General features: G+C 42.5%; 1 protein-coding gene across 2 annotated transcripts in view; it reads left to right on the top strand.

Annotated features, from left to right (window-relative positions):
- Positions 1–14,118, top strand: part of GPR1 (G protein-coupled receptor 1) — a 63,870-nt gene that overhangs the window by 47,053 nt on the left and 2,699 nt on the right. For both annotated transcript variants that reach the window (XM_029932944.1, XM_029932943.1), the window contains exon 2: positions 5,382–5,455. The gene's annotated coding sequence lies outside the window, so the exon portion shown is untranslated. The remainder of the gene's footprint in view (positions 1–5,381; positions 5,456–14,118) is intronic.

Below are 14,118 nucleotides of genomic sequence, written 5' to 3' on the forward strand. Positions count from 1 at the left end.
AGCTTCTCATAAAAGTTTAAAATAAAATGTCACCAGGGCACCTGCATGGCTCAGTCAGTTGAGCGTCTGACTCTTGGTTTCAGTGCAGGTCATGATCCCACCATTTATGGGTTCGAGCCCTGTGTCAGGTTCTGCGCTGCCAGAGCAGAGCCTGCTTGAGATTCTTTCTCTCTCCCTCTCTGCCCCTTGAGCACTCTCTTTCTCTCAAAATTGAATGAATAAACTTAAAAAATTTTTAAACAAAATTAAATGTCACCTGTAATTCCCAGATGAGATGCCTGGGGTCCCAGATGGGAAGGTGACTCCTCCAAAGTCCTGCATCTGGTGACACCCAGAATTAAGACTTGGAACCGTCTCTCCTTAGTTCCAGTGCTCTTTCAACACACCAGGCTACTTAGTACCTGTGGACCTAAATGGCAGGGTTGGCACCAGGATGAGTCAACTGATGCAAAATTTTAATAAGTACTAAAAAGTGCAGTAATCAAAATAAGGGCAAAAACTGTGCTGGAAAAAACACCAAAATTTTAAGGAAGTCAGGATCTGGCCCTCTACTTGTCTGAGCCTGCCTGACTTGCCTCACCCTAACCTTGGCCCTATGCCATGCAATCTGAACTTCTGGGTGGACAAAGGGGGACAAACGATAAGAAAATATTCCCGGAACTGGGATAATTGTAAAATATTATTGTAATTATAGGTGGCAAAGAAATCCCTGAGTGTGTAGAGTGAGAGGTCCAGATGTTCAGTGATAGATCACAAGCGATTCACAGTAGTGTTTTGAGGTAAAATGGCTCTCATTTGTTTTAATAAGAAACAGACTGCAGGGCGCCTGGGTGGCTCAGCCGGTTGAGTGTCGGAATTCTGTTCAGGTCATGATCTCACAGCTCTGTGCTGACAGCTCAGAGCTGGAGCCTGCTTCAGATCCTGTGTCTCCCTCTCTCTCTGCCCCTCCCCTGCTCATGGCTCTGTCTGTCTGTCTCAATAAATAAATAAACATTTTTAAAAGCTAAAAAAAAAAAGGAAACAGACTGAAGGAGGGGGGAGTGGGTGGGGAGGGGGAGAACTCAAGATGTGACAGCGGGTCACGCTAACTCCTAGGGAGCACTGCTTCCATAATGATCCTGGGTCCCTTTGGCTCCCAACAGAATGGAGCCTCACAGTAGGGTTTGGTAGGAGGACTTCGACTGGACCTAGAAACTGGGTTAAAAGTTTTCTTCTCCTCTTTTGATTTTCTTCTCTCTCATCCATGTCCTGTGCCTGAAATGCTATGCTAGGACCTGGGTACCCACCATTTGAAAGTACCCTTGCCCTTAGGAAGCACAAAGAAATTCCAAGGATCCAGGAGGTGAGGAGAAGCCCTTGGCAGATTCAGTCCTCCGGGTTCATAGTGGTCAGTTCACCAAGCGGGACTTCACCTGCTGTGGAGAAGCAGCAAGAATACGCCCTTGCCTGAATGTCCTCAGGAATCCAGCTGCCATGGGTGTGACGTGGGAATCAGTTTAGGTTCCTGGTCAGACAGCTTGGTTCTTCGCCTTTCCATTTTGCAGCGACTTTCACCGCACAGTTAGGACCACCCCCAGGAACAGAATAGATTCTGGGTAAATGAGGGACTGTGACCCGGGACTAATATGCAGTTGTGTCAGGCTCAGAGTTACAACCTGTGCACACAGGATGGTGTACTGGGCCCAGAGGTGGGGGGGCAGGTGGTGAGTGGTGAGGAAGAGACTAAGAAAGAACCCAACCAGCTTTTTTACATTGTTCTCAGCTCTTCGCTAGTAATCCTCGTTTGCAGAGAAGAGTCCTTCATTTTTTGTTTCCTTCTTTTTTTCTCTCTCTTCATTTAGCTACAGGTACAGCTCTAGAAAAAGATTCTCAGAATATGTATTGCCTGAGAAAGGGTTCATGTGCCTGGGGAGCCTAAAGATTAAAGACATGGAGATTCACAAATTTGGATAAGAATTCTAATCATGCCAGCTGAATGATTATTCCATGTTCTGTAATTTTCCTCATCTCCAGTTTCCTAATCAGAAGACAGAGAACAAAGGCTCAAAACTAATCTCAAAAATAATTGTCATAGATTCTTGGCCTTAAAGAATGGTATTAAAGATCCCTTCTTTGTGTGTGCATCAGTGCCTTCTGGAGCATTCCACAGCCGGCAGCCATGCTGGCCGCGCCGAGCCCCCCTTAGCACCCACCCAATGCGATGTTCCTGTTGCTCCACTGTTGGTTGGTACGTTTTTAACATTCTCTGTTTTGAACAGTTATAAATTCTCGCTTATACTAAGCCAAGATTTTCCTGGCTGTCATGCCAACATTTTTTGGTCCTAGCTCGAACATGAGAAACACAGAGCATAAATGTCTTACTTTTTCTTCATCATCAAGTATCTGAAAACAGCGACCGGACTCCTTCAGTTTTCCCTTCACACTGGTTTCCTTCAACCATTCCAGTAAAGATGTAACTTCAAGTGCCCTCGGTCTCCCAGGTCCTTCCTTTCACGCTGCTTTCACTCTCCAGGAGTCTTCTCGAAATCTGTTTCGCTGATCTCAACACACTACTCCTAATACAGATTGACCATGACAAAGTGGAGAGCTGAGATTGCCAGCTTTGCTGTTATTACCATAAAAATATGTTCATGATGAATAGCTCTAAACCATCAAAATAATGATTCTGGCACCCAACTGTTTGGTAATGATGGACTGGAAACACTTTGGATTTGTGCTTTATTTTATCTTCTATGACTACATTTTATCCCACACTCCCTCCTACATCCTCCCAGCGGTGGAGGGAAAGGCAAAGATATTGCCAAGCATAAAAAAATATATGTATATTGCAAGGCATAATTTTCCATGAATGGGAGGAAGTTTTAGAACTGTTGCTCTTGCCTCCACCCCACACATTTTTGCTGTTGTGTTGAAAAAACATTACTGTTGCAATCAAAACCAGTTTCCCTTCCACCTCTTAGACCAAGTTCACTTTCTACTTCTCTGAATTGTAAACAGTATTGTTTTGTAAAGTGGCTGCAACGTCAGTCTATTCTATAAGTCCCTTGATTTTCGTTCCTTCTGCAGGAGAATAGCCTTCTGTCTCTTTAACAAAGGAAATAAGCTGATATAAATTAAAATAAGAATCCAATGGCTGCCCATTCAGTTTCCACCCTAAACCAAGTATTCCCCTTATTCTGTAAGTGTCATTGATAATATGTGATTGAGAAGCAAAACATCTTTAGTGCCAAGTAATGATGAAATAGAATAGAAAACAGGCATGGTAGCTGCACAGACTTCCATTGTGTGCCCCAAACTTTTCTTTTTTTTTAAATTTTTTTAAATGTTTTATTTATTTTTGATACAGAGAGAGACAGAGCATGAGAAGGGGAGGGTCAGAGAGAGAAGGAGACAGAGAACCAGAAGCAGGCTCCAGGCTCTGAGCTAGTTGTCAGCACAGAGCCTGATGCGGGGCTTGAACCCACGAACGTGAGATCTGACCTGAGCCAAAGTCGGAGGCCTAACCAACTGAGCCACCCAGGCGCCCCCCAAACTTTTCTTAATATAAACCACGGGTGGTATCTATTTGTGAAAAGTTATGTGATCTGTTGGGTGGTCTGTTGTGACTCCTGTTTCTAAAATCCATTCTTCAGGACACATAACGCCTCTAGGAGCCATTAAAAAGGATGAAAGCTTCAGTGAGGATCATTTATATGAATGAAAATATCCAAAGCATAAACAGAAACCTCAGATCTCCAGTAGGGGTCTAGTCATATGCTCTACAAAAATAAGGTTACACAAGTCATGTGTCATCAAGCTTTTCAAATTCAGTACCCATATTCTTTCTGCTAAAAAATTGCTTGAAAAAAATCCCTTTTCAAGGAAATACTGATTTGAGGAATTCTCTTTGCTATGACTGTGGCTTTGAAACATTACATTATTGATGATGGTAATTATTCCGGACTCTGAACAAAATTTGGAAGGAAGTGAGATAAAGACCTAGTCTATGTGGGGGTACCTGGCTGGCTCAGTTGATAGAGCAGGTAAGTCTTGATCAAGACTCTTGATCTCAGAGTTGTGAGTTTGAGCCCCATGTCGGACATAGAGCTTACATTTAAGAAAAAAAGAAAATAAATAAAAGACTTAGACTGTATTTTTATTCAAAGGTAAATAAGTACCTTCATAAAAGAGAGAAGTAAGAGGAATATAATGCTCTATGGTATTCTAGTGTTTCACCACTCTTAGCCAGATTTCGGGATAATAATGGGAGCCCCTAACTTAAACACCTTCATAAGACAGACATCTAACAACGTGTGAACTCCATACAGATTCAATATTTTTAAAAACAAGAAGTCCACAAGACAAAACAAGTGTTTATTTATTTATTTATATTTTTTAAACGTTTTTTTGTTTAAGTAATCTCTGCACCCAACATGGGGCTCAAACTCACTACCCTAAGATCAAGAGTCAAATGCTCTTTTTTTTAATGTTTGTTTATTTTTTAAAGAGAGTGCAAGCAGAGAAGGGGCAGAGAGAGGGGGGAGACAGAGTATTCCAGGTCAGCTCTGCGCTAACAGTCGAGAGCCCAATGCAGGGCTCAAACCCGCAAACCAGGAGATCATGACCTGAGCCAAAGTTGGACGCTCAGCCAACTGAGCTATTCAGGTGCCCCAAGAGTCAAATGCCCTTCTCACAGAGCCAGCCAGTTGCCCCTAAACCAAGTTTTTAAATCTCTATGTAAAATCTTCTCACCTTACTCATGAAGTAACACAAACATGTCTGTCTCCACTGTGTGCTCTCTTTAGTCCTGAACTGCTAATAATTAGTAGCTACAAATATTGCACATGCTTAATGTGCCAGGTACTGAGCCAAACCACTTTTTCAGGATTTCCTTATGTGATCATCACAGCAACCCTATGAGTTAGTGGTATTACTATGCCCATTTTCCAACTGAGGAAACTGAGGTTTTGAGGGAGTAGGTGATATGGCTAAGATTCCACAGCCAGGAAGAGGTGGGACTGGGATCTGACAACAGGCATTCTGATTCCAGAGCCCACAGACCACCTTATTGCTGGATATTTATTTATTTATTAACTTCTTTGAGAGAGAGAGAGAGAGAGAGAGAGAGAGAGCAAGTGTAAGCAGGGCAGGGGCAGAGAGAGAGAATCTCAAGCAGACACTAACTATGCACAGAGCCCAACGTGGGGCTCAATCCCATGACTCTGGGATCCTGACCCAAGCCAAAATCAAGTCGGATGCTCAACCGACTGAGTGACCCAGGTTTCCCTATTGCTGGATATTTAACTTATATCTGTGTATTAATTAGCTGAAAGTCTTGCAAAAAAATTAAATCTAAAAGTTTCTCCCCGACCCAAAGTTAATCATTCTCTGTTTTCTCCCAGGAGTCCACAGAGCCATACGGATTGTACAAAATCTGGATATTAACTTCTGGGTGGAGCATTTAAACAACTGAAACGTAAGTAAGCATTGACTTTTCAAAGAAGAAAGTCTTTGAAAGACTTCATCTTCTTCAACTGGCCAAGCACAGCACGGCGGGGTTACGCTTGCGGCCAGCCAGCAAGTGCCTTTTATGAAAAGACCTTGATCCGAAAAGAATGAAAATAGGTATCATTTCATTTCCACTTGATTCACTTGTGTTTTTTCCCCATCAAGGAAGACCTTTCTCCCAACCCCACTGCCTTGAGAAGTGAATTAAACATTTGTATGCCTAAAATTAGTTAGCTTTTCTATCTGAGGTTGACTTTAATGCCAACTGAATAAAAAGTTATTGTGAAGGTTTAGCTAAGCTTCCTGAAAGGTTCTATTAATTTCCTAAGTGCATGTCTCTCAAATATGTCTCCCTCGGCTTCATCCTCACTCTGATGCCTAAGGCCCTTCCATCTCTGTCTTCAGGCGTGGCAACAGTCTCCTAAACTGCTGCCAGATGGTCTTTACAAAAACAAAGCTTTGGTGGTGTCACTCCCTGCTACAAACATTTTTATTTGTTCCCAACTGGCAATGGAATTAAATCCAAGTACTTAAGCATGACATTCAAAGGTCTTCATTACCAGGACACTCTCCTTTTTTGTTGTCTATTTTGAGTCAAACCAAAATACTTCCATCCTCCTAGTATGCCAAGGACTATTGCTATTTATCTAAATGTCTGACATTAAGTAATAAATGACATAGGAACAGAAGTCAAGATGCTCCTCTATTAAGGTATGGGTTATTCCAAGGCTTGGGATGGGAGAAACAAAGTGAATCCCCGCTCTACCGCCCCCCCCACCAGCAGGAGCCATCAGTCTCACACCCAGCCTTTAATTTCCATTTAAATTTCCCTGGCTTCCCTTAAGTGACTCAACGGGTATCTTCATAAAACTTTGAAGTACTTCAACATCTTCCAAGCAGAGATTGTTCATCCAAAGGGCAGCAAAATTTTCTACTGGTGTCAAACATCTTGAGTATAATCTGGGGTGTGGTATAGAGATGTGAGAGCTAGTGGAAAATACTGAGCAATGCTCCCAAATCACTCCCCAGCTCTCTCCCCCACCCGCCTGCCAACACACACATATACACTCGCTTTTCAAAAAAATCTCTCCTCCCGAAGAAGACAGCCCTTGAAAAACAAAGTTTTGCTGGATCGCCAATCTGTGGTTTTCACCAGAGTTTCTCTCGCATGGCCATTGACTTTTTTCTACTCATTCCAGTCATTCATTCAGCAGCAAAACACATGTTCCCTCAAGGTTTTCAAAGGAGACACATTCAGCCCTAGAGTTCTTTTCTATCAAGTTTTGGGGAACTCCGCACAGGCAATCCACAGAGACAAAGATCAACAACATCATATCCTTCTCTTCGTTCAAAGTAGTTCAGAGACTAAATTCTCTTAAGATTCTGTCAGGTGTACGTTTTTGCAATGGTCCATAAAAACCCATCTAACTCATCACTGTGGAACCCAGTTAAACCCTCTTGCATTCACCAAATGTTCTGCCAGAAGGAATTCTTGTGTTTTGTCAAGGTAGATAATCAAAATGTTTCCATCTATAGCCAAGCCTTGGTTAAAAGTTTAAAAGTTTAAAGCCACATTTAAAAGTTCAATGATACACGTTTCTACCAGATGTCTTTCCCCAAAATCATCTGGGCTTTACAGACTATTTTTCACCACACTTTCTGCCAAGATTCTTGCAGTGAAACCTATTTATTCAGAAAAGAGTTCAGGCTTTACTATCTATTAAGTCTGAATAGATCAGAGACCTGTATATTTAACTTAAAAAAAAAAAACAGTCCTCTGCTCCAGCACTAGACATTTGCCACTTGAGTACCTGGGTAAACGTAACCCAGGAATGTGAGAACTTGGGTCCTCTCAGAAGCTAACAACCTGCAGTCAACATCCCTCTTCATATTGTTTGGAAACCAAACCACAGACTTCAGGGGCAGTCCTCTGGCCTTTGCTCCCCGCCAGGCATTTATCCCACATTTCTAACAGCCTTGCTGGACTTGCGCATGTGCACACCCACAGCGCAGCCTGGCACTTAGTTAAGTGGCTACTCAAACGCTTTTATGATCACGTATATCTGTTAGTCTTTATCTCAGGCAGAGTTATTTATTTGCCTTTCAGCAGCACATATGGTTTAAGACAAATACAGTAGCAATTTCCTCTTTTCAGGCAAGTCTGGACGTCCTGACATTGTTATTGTCCTCTTACAAGCATTTCCAAACTGAGAACGCTATAAGAGGTCTCAATGGAAAGTCACTGCCAGCCAGGACGGGTTGACTCTGCCTATTCAATAAATGACAGGGTTTCCTTTAAGCCCGGGTTTTAAGACTTAATTAGCTTGCTATTCATCTCTATTTCTGGTTACTGCCCAGCAAGACTGATTTCTATTGACCAGATGTTTTTCCAGTTTCACCACTGAGTCTGATTGCCAGCCTTCCATCATTTCTCAAAAAACATGTGTTATGTCTATGTATGTATGTATGTAGCCACATGATTAGACAGAGGACACATCTTTTCGTGCTTTCTTTTTACATCTCTTTTTGCTCTTTCTCTCTTATCCCACTGAGGATAAACAGATAAGTCTAACACAACATGATTGATACAGCAGAATACCAGTCTTTTTAAAAACAATTTTTAAATGTTTATTTATTTTTGAGAGGCAGAGGGAGACAGAGCATGAATGAGGGAGGAGCAGAGAGAGAGAGAGAGACAGAATCTGAAACAGGCTCCAGGCTCAGAGCTGGCAGCACAGAGCCCAATGAGGGGCTCCAGGCTCAGAGCTGGCAGCACAGAGCCCAATGAGGGGCTCCAACCCATGAACACGAGACCATGACCTCAGCCAAAGTCAGAGGCTTAACTGATTGAGCCACCCAGGCGCCTCCAGAATACCAATTCTTAAAAGTTTAAAAAATCATCTCTACCGACCCTTAATTTTAGTTGACAGAAATGCACAAAGCGCTATTCTTTGCAGACTAATAATTACTTTGAGGTTGCAGATATGATTTTGAGATTGTGTTATCCATTTTTTATTTGTACTCTGACTCAAACTCGCTTCGGCAGCACATGCACTAAAATTTGTACTGTCTCATATGCGTACAGTTTTAATTTGCAATGATTTTATTTCCTGGCACAGTGTTAAGCAAAGATTACAAATTTGAGTGCTGACGGTATTTTCAAAGGTATCATTAATGAGTGATTTGGAAGTGGTGGTGCCATGGCAAATCAGAAAGTACATTCCTCGTCTAAAGAGGAATAGAAATGCTGCTGTGGGTAAGAGAGAACCCCCCTTACAAGAGTAGCTTCTGCGTCCTCCTGCTGTCCCTAAAGGAAGATCCCTGCTTTCTCTCTTCCGGTAAGTTTCCAGGAGCCATGACCATTGTTAGGAGTAGCTCCTTCCTTGAGGGTTTCTTACAGCCTCTTTTCAAGGGAGGAGGGCACCCCCGGTCTCCACACAGTGCTTCAAGGCAAGGTCTAGAGGAGCTAAGTTAGGATAGAGGCCCTACTGCTCTAACAGAAGCCCAAAAGAATAGCAGGGCAAATATTTTCTCACTTAGTAACGCAGAAAAAGGAAGTCAGGAGAGGTAGGGCCGCTCTGCTCCCTCAACTGAGGTCATCTAAGGGCCGAGTTTCTTCTAGCTTATGACAAAAACATGTTTTCCTCGTCCACATGGTACAAGCTGCTGCTCATTGAGTCCATGTCCTAGCCAATGAGAAGAGGGAACAAAGGATAGCAGAGGGCCTTAGACTTGGGTACAGAGGGCCTTAAAATCTGGGGGTCATTTTTGACTCTTCTCCTTCACCACTGATCCACTAAGGAAACTGTTGATTCTATCTTCAAAATGTAAATAGAATTCAGTCCTAAAACACCTGTGTGGCTCAGGTGGTTAAGCTTCTGACTTTTGGTTTTGGCTCAGGTCACACTCTCGCGGTTCATGAATTCAAGTCCTGCAGTGGGCTCTGCACAAACGGTGTGGAGACTGCTTGGGATTCTGTCTCTCCTCCTCTCTGCCCCTCCCCCACCTCATTCTTCAATCTCAAAGGAAATAAAACTCAAAAAAAAGGAATTCAGCCATTTCTCATCACTTCTGCTACGAACCTTATCCAAGCCACCCTCATCTCTGACCAGGCTTACTGCAATAATCCTCTCATTGGTCTTGCTACTTCTAGATGGGCTTGGCCCCACTGCGACCGTCACCGCCGACCACACACAGCAGTCTGTTCCCAACACAGAAGGAGGGATCGTTTCATAATAAACACAGATTACATTTCCCCTCTGCTCAAAATCCTTCCATGGCATCCCATTTCCCGTAGAGTACAAGCCGGCGTCCCTCAGGGGCCTACAACTGCCTATGTGATCTGACCTCCCACACATCCTTCTTGTTTCTCTTCTTCCACTCTTCCCCTTGCTCACGCTCACCCTCTTCTAGCTAGATTGGTCTCTTTACTGTTTCTGGAATCTGTTAGGTGCACTCTGCCCTAGGCCTTTGCACTGGCTATTCTCTCTGCCCAGAACACTCTTGCCTACAAGATCCACATAACGAACTCCCTTATCTCTCCCCCACCATCTTTTATGGTTGCCATATTCTCAATGAGTCCTTCTCTGTCCATCCCACCAAAAGTTAAAACCACCTCACCTTTTCCCTTTATTCTGTTCTTTTCCCCCAGTTTTTTTCTATAGTCCTTACCACCTTTTAACACACCATGTAATTTGTTTTTTTATTGTCTATCTCCTTCTGCTGGAATCTAAACACTAAGAGGGAAGACATAATTGTCTCACGTAGTGAAGAAGCACAATTAACTAGAATAGCCCCTAAAAAAATGGAGGCAGTTACTAAATGTGTACTGAATGATCTTGTGGTTTGTGAGTTCGAGCTCCACATTGGGCTCTGTGCTGACAGCTCAGAGCCTGGAGCCTGCTTTGGATTTTGTGTGTGTCTCTCTCTCTGCCCTCCCGCACTCCTGCTCTGTGTGTGTCTCTCTCTCTTTCTCTCAAAAATAAAATAAAAAATTTCTTTTAATACATACTGAATGAATGAGTGATTACAATTCAGAAATGGTGCTTGCCAGCTCTAGGTTAATGGTATGGGTTAAATTGTGCCCTCCCCCCAGAAAAATATGTTGAAGTCTTAACCCCCAGTATCTCACCACAATAAGTGATCTTATTTGGAATTAGCATTTTTACAGAGGTCATCCAGTTAAAATGAGGTCATTAGGGTAGGTCATAATCCAGGATGACCAGTGTCTTTATAAAAGGGGGAAATTTGGACACAGAGACTGCAGACACTCACACAGGGAGAATGCCATGTGGGATGAAGACAGAAATCAGGGTGTCACTTGTACAAGCCAAGAAATGCCAAAGTTTGCCAGCAAACTGCCAGCAGCAAGGAAAGAGGCACGGGGCAGATTCTCCCTCCCAGACCTCCCTCAGAAGGAAACAGCCCTGCCTGCCCCTCATTTCAGACTTCAAGCTTCCAGACTATGAGACATTAACTTGTTTTAAAATTTTAAGATTAAAAAAAATGTTTATTTATTTTGAGAGAGAGAGAGAGAGAGGACATGGGAGGGGCAGAGAGAGAGAGGGAGAAGGCGAATCCCAAGCAGGCTCAGCCCTGTCAGCACAGAGCCCACCGTGGGGCTTGATTTCACAAACTGTGAGACCATGACCTGAGCCAAAATCCAGAGTTGGCTGTTTAATCACCTGAGCCACCCAGGTGCCCCTAAAATTTTAAGATTTTAAGTTTAGAGCACTTTGTCATGTCAGTCCTGTGACTGACTAGCAACTAATACAGTTGCTAGATAGGTGGGTAGGTGTGAGATTTGGAAACTTAATTAGATCTGCAGGTGCCTATAAACTAAAGCAACGTATCAGCAAGGTATAACAATCACACAAGAATACGTCTGTAAGAGTTAACTGCCCAAGGACTCAGGGGATAGTGGCTGAATTCTGCCTTACTTCTCTCTTTTCTCCATCCTACCCATACCCCTCACCACCATCACCACACAAAAATATCTGCTCTAAATCACAGGGGAATTCTTAGATGACATTTCCTGTGAAGGTTTCAGCCGGGCAACATTCTTGAAGCTCTTCCTCCAAGCTTGAACTAACTGGATGTTGTGTCTAATCAACTCATCTGCTTTCTGGAAGATTGGGAACCTCTATGATACAGGGTTTTCTGTTTGAAAGGATTCTGAAATGGACAAGTTAAGTCACTCATTTGCAAGGTACTGCCCCCCCTCCACCAAGAGAACTGGGAAAAGAGGTGGTTGGTGTCATTCCGCAGGTCCCGTGACCATTCTGGCCCGGCAGGGTCAGTAATGGCCTTGGAAGGGAGAGGTTTCTGACTTTTGGTGAAGATAGTTGTTGTAGTGCAATTAGGGGTCTTCCGTTGGCTTTCTGTTTGAAGAATGAGCTTCCTTCTACTTCTGCTTAGGGTTTTGTAAGGTGAGTTAGACTGCCACGTGAGTGGGCCATTTGGCTTCAGGATTCCTAATAGCCTAAAAGGTCATAGGCACCAGGAAGGAAAGGGTGTCCCAGTATCTAGGCAGAAAATCAAGACAGAGAGTTAGACATTAGGCTAGAAAAGTCTTGACACTGAAGAGGGTCAGGCACCAGAAGTAGTGGGCAGAATAAGATCCCAGATCTGCAAGAAAGGGCAGCAGGAAAGAAGCCAACTCTTGCTCACTGAATTAGGATACGTGAAGGAAAAGACTTGGTGTCAAGAGAAAAGTCAAGCTCCTGGGCATGCTCAAGGTCAGAGAGAGTCTGGCAATGACAGTGACTCAGGGGTGAACTCACAAACTCTCCTGTTGCATTTGGTTCTGAACAGGATTTATAGCATGGCCAATCATTTATTCAGCCCAGGTTAAGCACCTATAATATGTTAAGACTTGTACCAGGCATCATGGGGTTCAGGGATGACAGGCATTGTTCTCAAGGAATTGAGAGTTTGGTAGGGCAGAAATTAATGATAAACCAGTGACAATATAGTATATTAAGTACAGCAAGAATACAGTGTCACAAAATGTTGTCGTAGCTAAGGTCCTGGTTTCAACAGATTGGAAATTAGGTCCTGACTCTCCAGTTGTAGGTTGTGTGATCCTGAGCAGCTCACTAAGCTTCTTCAAATTTCAGTATCCTTTCTTGTGAATGGGAATAATAATAATAGTACCTCTTACCTACTTTATAAGAAACTTGGGAGAATCAAATTATATCATACATGCCTGGCACCCAGACAATTCCCAATAACACTGACTATTATTTATACTGATAGTTGTTATTATTACTAAAAGTACCTGGGGGAAGGCACTGTCCAGAAATGTTTCTAGGAAAAAGTGGCATTTGAGCTGAATATTGAAAAATAAAGAAGGGTGGCTGGGTCTGGGAGGATGCTAATGAATTGCTTTTATTTTTTAATTCTGCTCTTCCAGATTCCTCAGACAATTTTAGGTGGGATGATGAACTCAGTGTTAGCAGAAGGGAGTGTGAGATGTCTCTGAGCAACACGAGATATTTTGACCTTTTCATTCCAACCCTATTGTAATCCCAGATCTTATATATTTGCCCCATTAATGATTGTAGCTCCATGAAATAAATGCAACTATTCATCTTGCTTCTGCTTGATTTTGAATGTAACAGACAGAAATAACAAGAAATAAAATTGAGGTCACTAAAGTCACACCCAGCAAACTTTATTCTGATTGAAAAGTTGACTTTTAAATCTTCTTAACCCTTGATCGGAGGGAGGGGAAAAGGTCACGAAAGAAAACTCAAGTTTAGGTGAAATAATAATAGATAAGCTTTGGTATGGAGAAAAATAAACAAAATCAAATGATTAATAAATCAAAATTTTCAGGGTTCCTGGGTGGCTCAGTTGGTTGAGCATTTGACTCTTGCTCTTGGCTTAGGTAATGATCTCATGGTTTGTGAGTTTGAGCCCCACGTCAGGCTCCGTGATGACAGCGCAGAGCCTATTTGGGATTCCCTTTCTCTCTCCCTCTCTCTCTGCCCTGCCTCACCTCTCAAAATACATAAATAAACTTTTTAAAAAATCAGATTTCTGTTGTATGTGTAAAAGATAGTTCAGATTAATTCCAAGGAACTACAGTGAAGTAAAAAATTAAATAAAGTTTAGCTGCACTCTATAGGAAACTGATATAGAAATTAAATGGTCATATAAGCCTACTCTGAAAGATACCTTTTGGTTGAAAAGCCTTCCGTAGTGATATAATTCTTTTTAAAAATTTATGTATTTATTTTAACATTTATTCATTTTTTAATTTTTTATTTATAGTTTATTGTCAAGTTGGTTTCCATATAACACCCAGTGCTCTTCCCCACAAGTGCCCTCCTCCATGACCATCACCCCCCTTCCCTTTTCCCCCTCCCCCTTCAGCCCTCAGTTTGTTTTCAGTATTCAAGAGTCTCTCATGATTTGCCTCCCTCCCTCTCTCTTTTGTCCCCTCTTCCCCTCCCCATGGTCCTCTGTTAAGTTTCTCCTGTTAGACCTATGAGTGCAAACATATGTATCTGTCCTTCTCCACCTGACTTATTTCGCTTAGCATGACACCCTTGAGGTCCATCCACGTTGCTATGAATGGCAAGATTTCATTCTTTCTCATTGCCATGTAATATATATATATATATA

Source organism: Suricata suricatta, chromosome 3 (assembly GCF_006229205.1).
Source record: "Suricata suricatta isolate VVHF042 chromosome 3, meerkat_22Aug2017_6uvM2_HiC, whole genome shotgun sequence".
NCBI lineage: Eukaryota > Metazoa > Chordata > Mammalia > Carnivora > Herpestidae > Suricata > Suricata suricatta.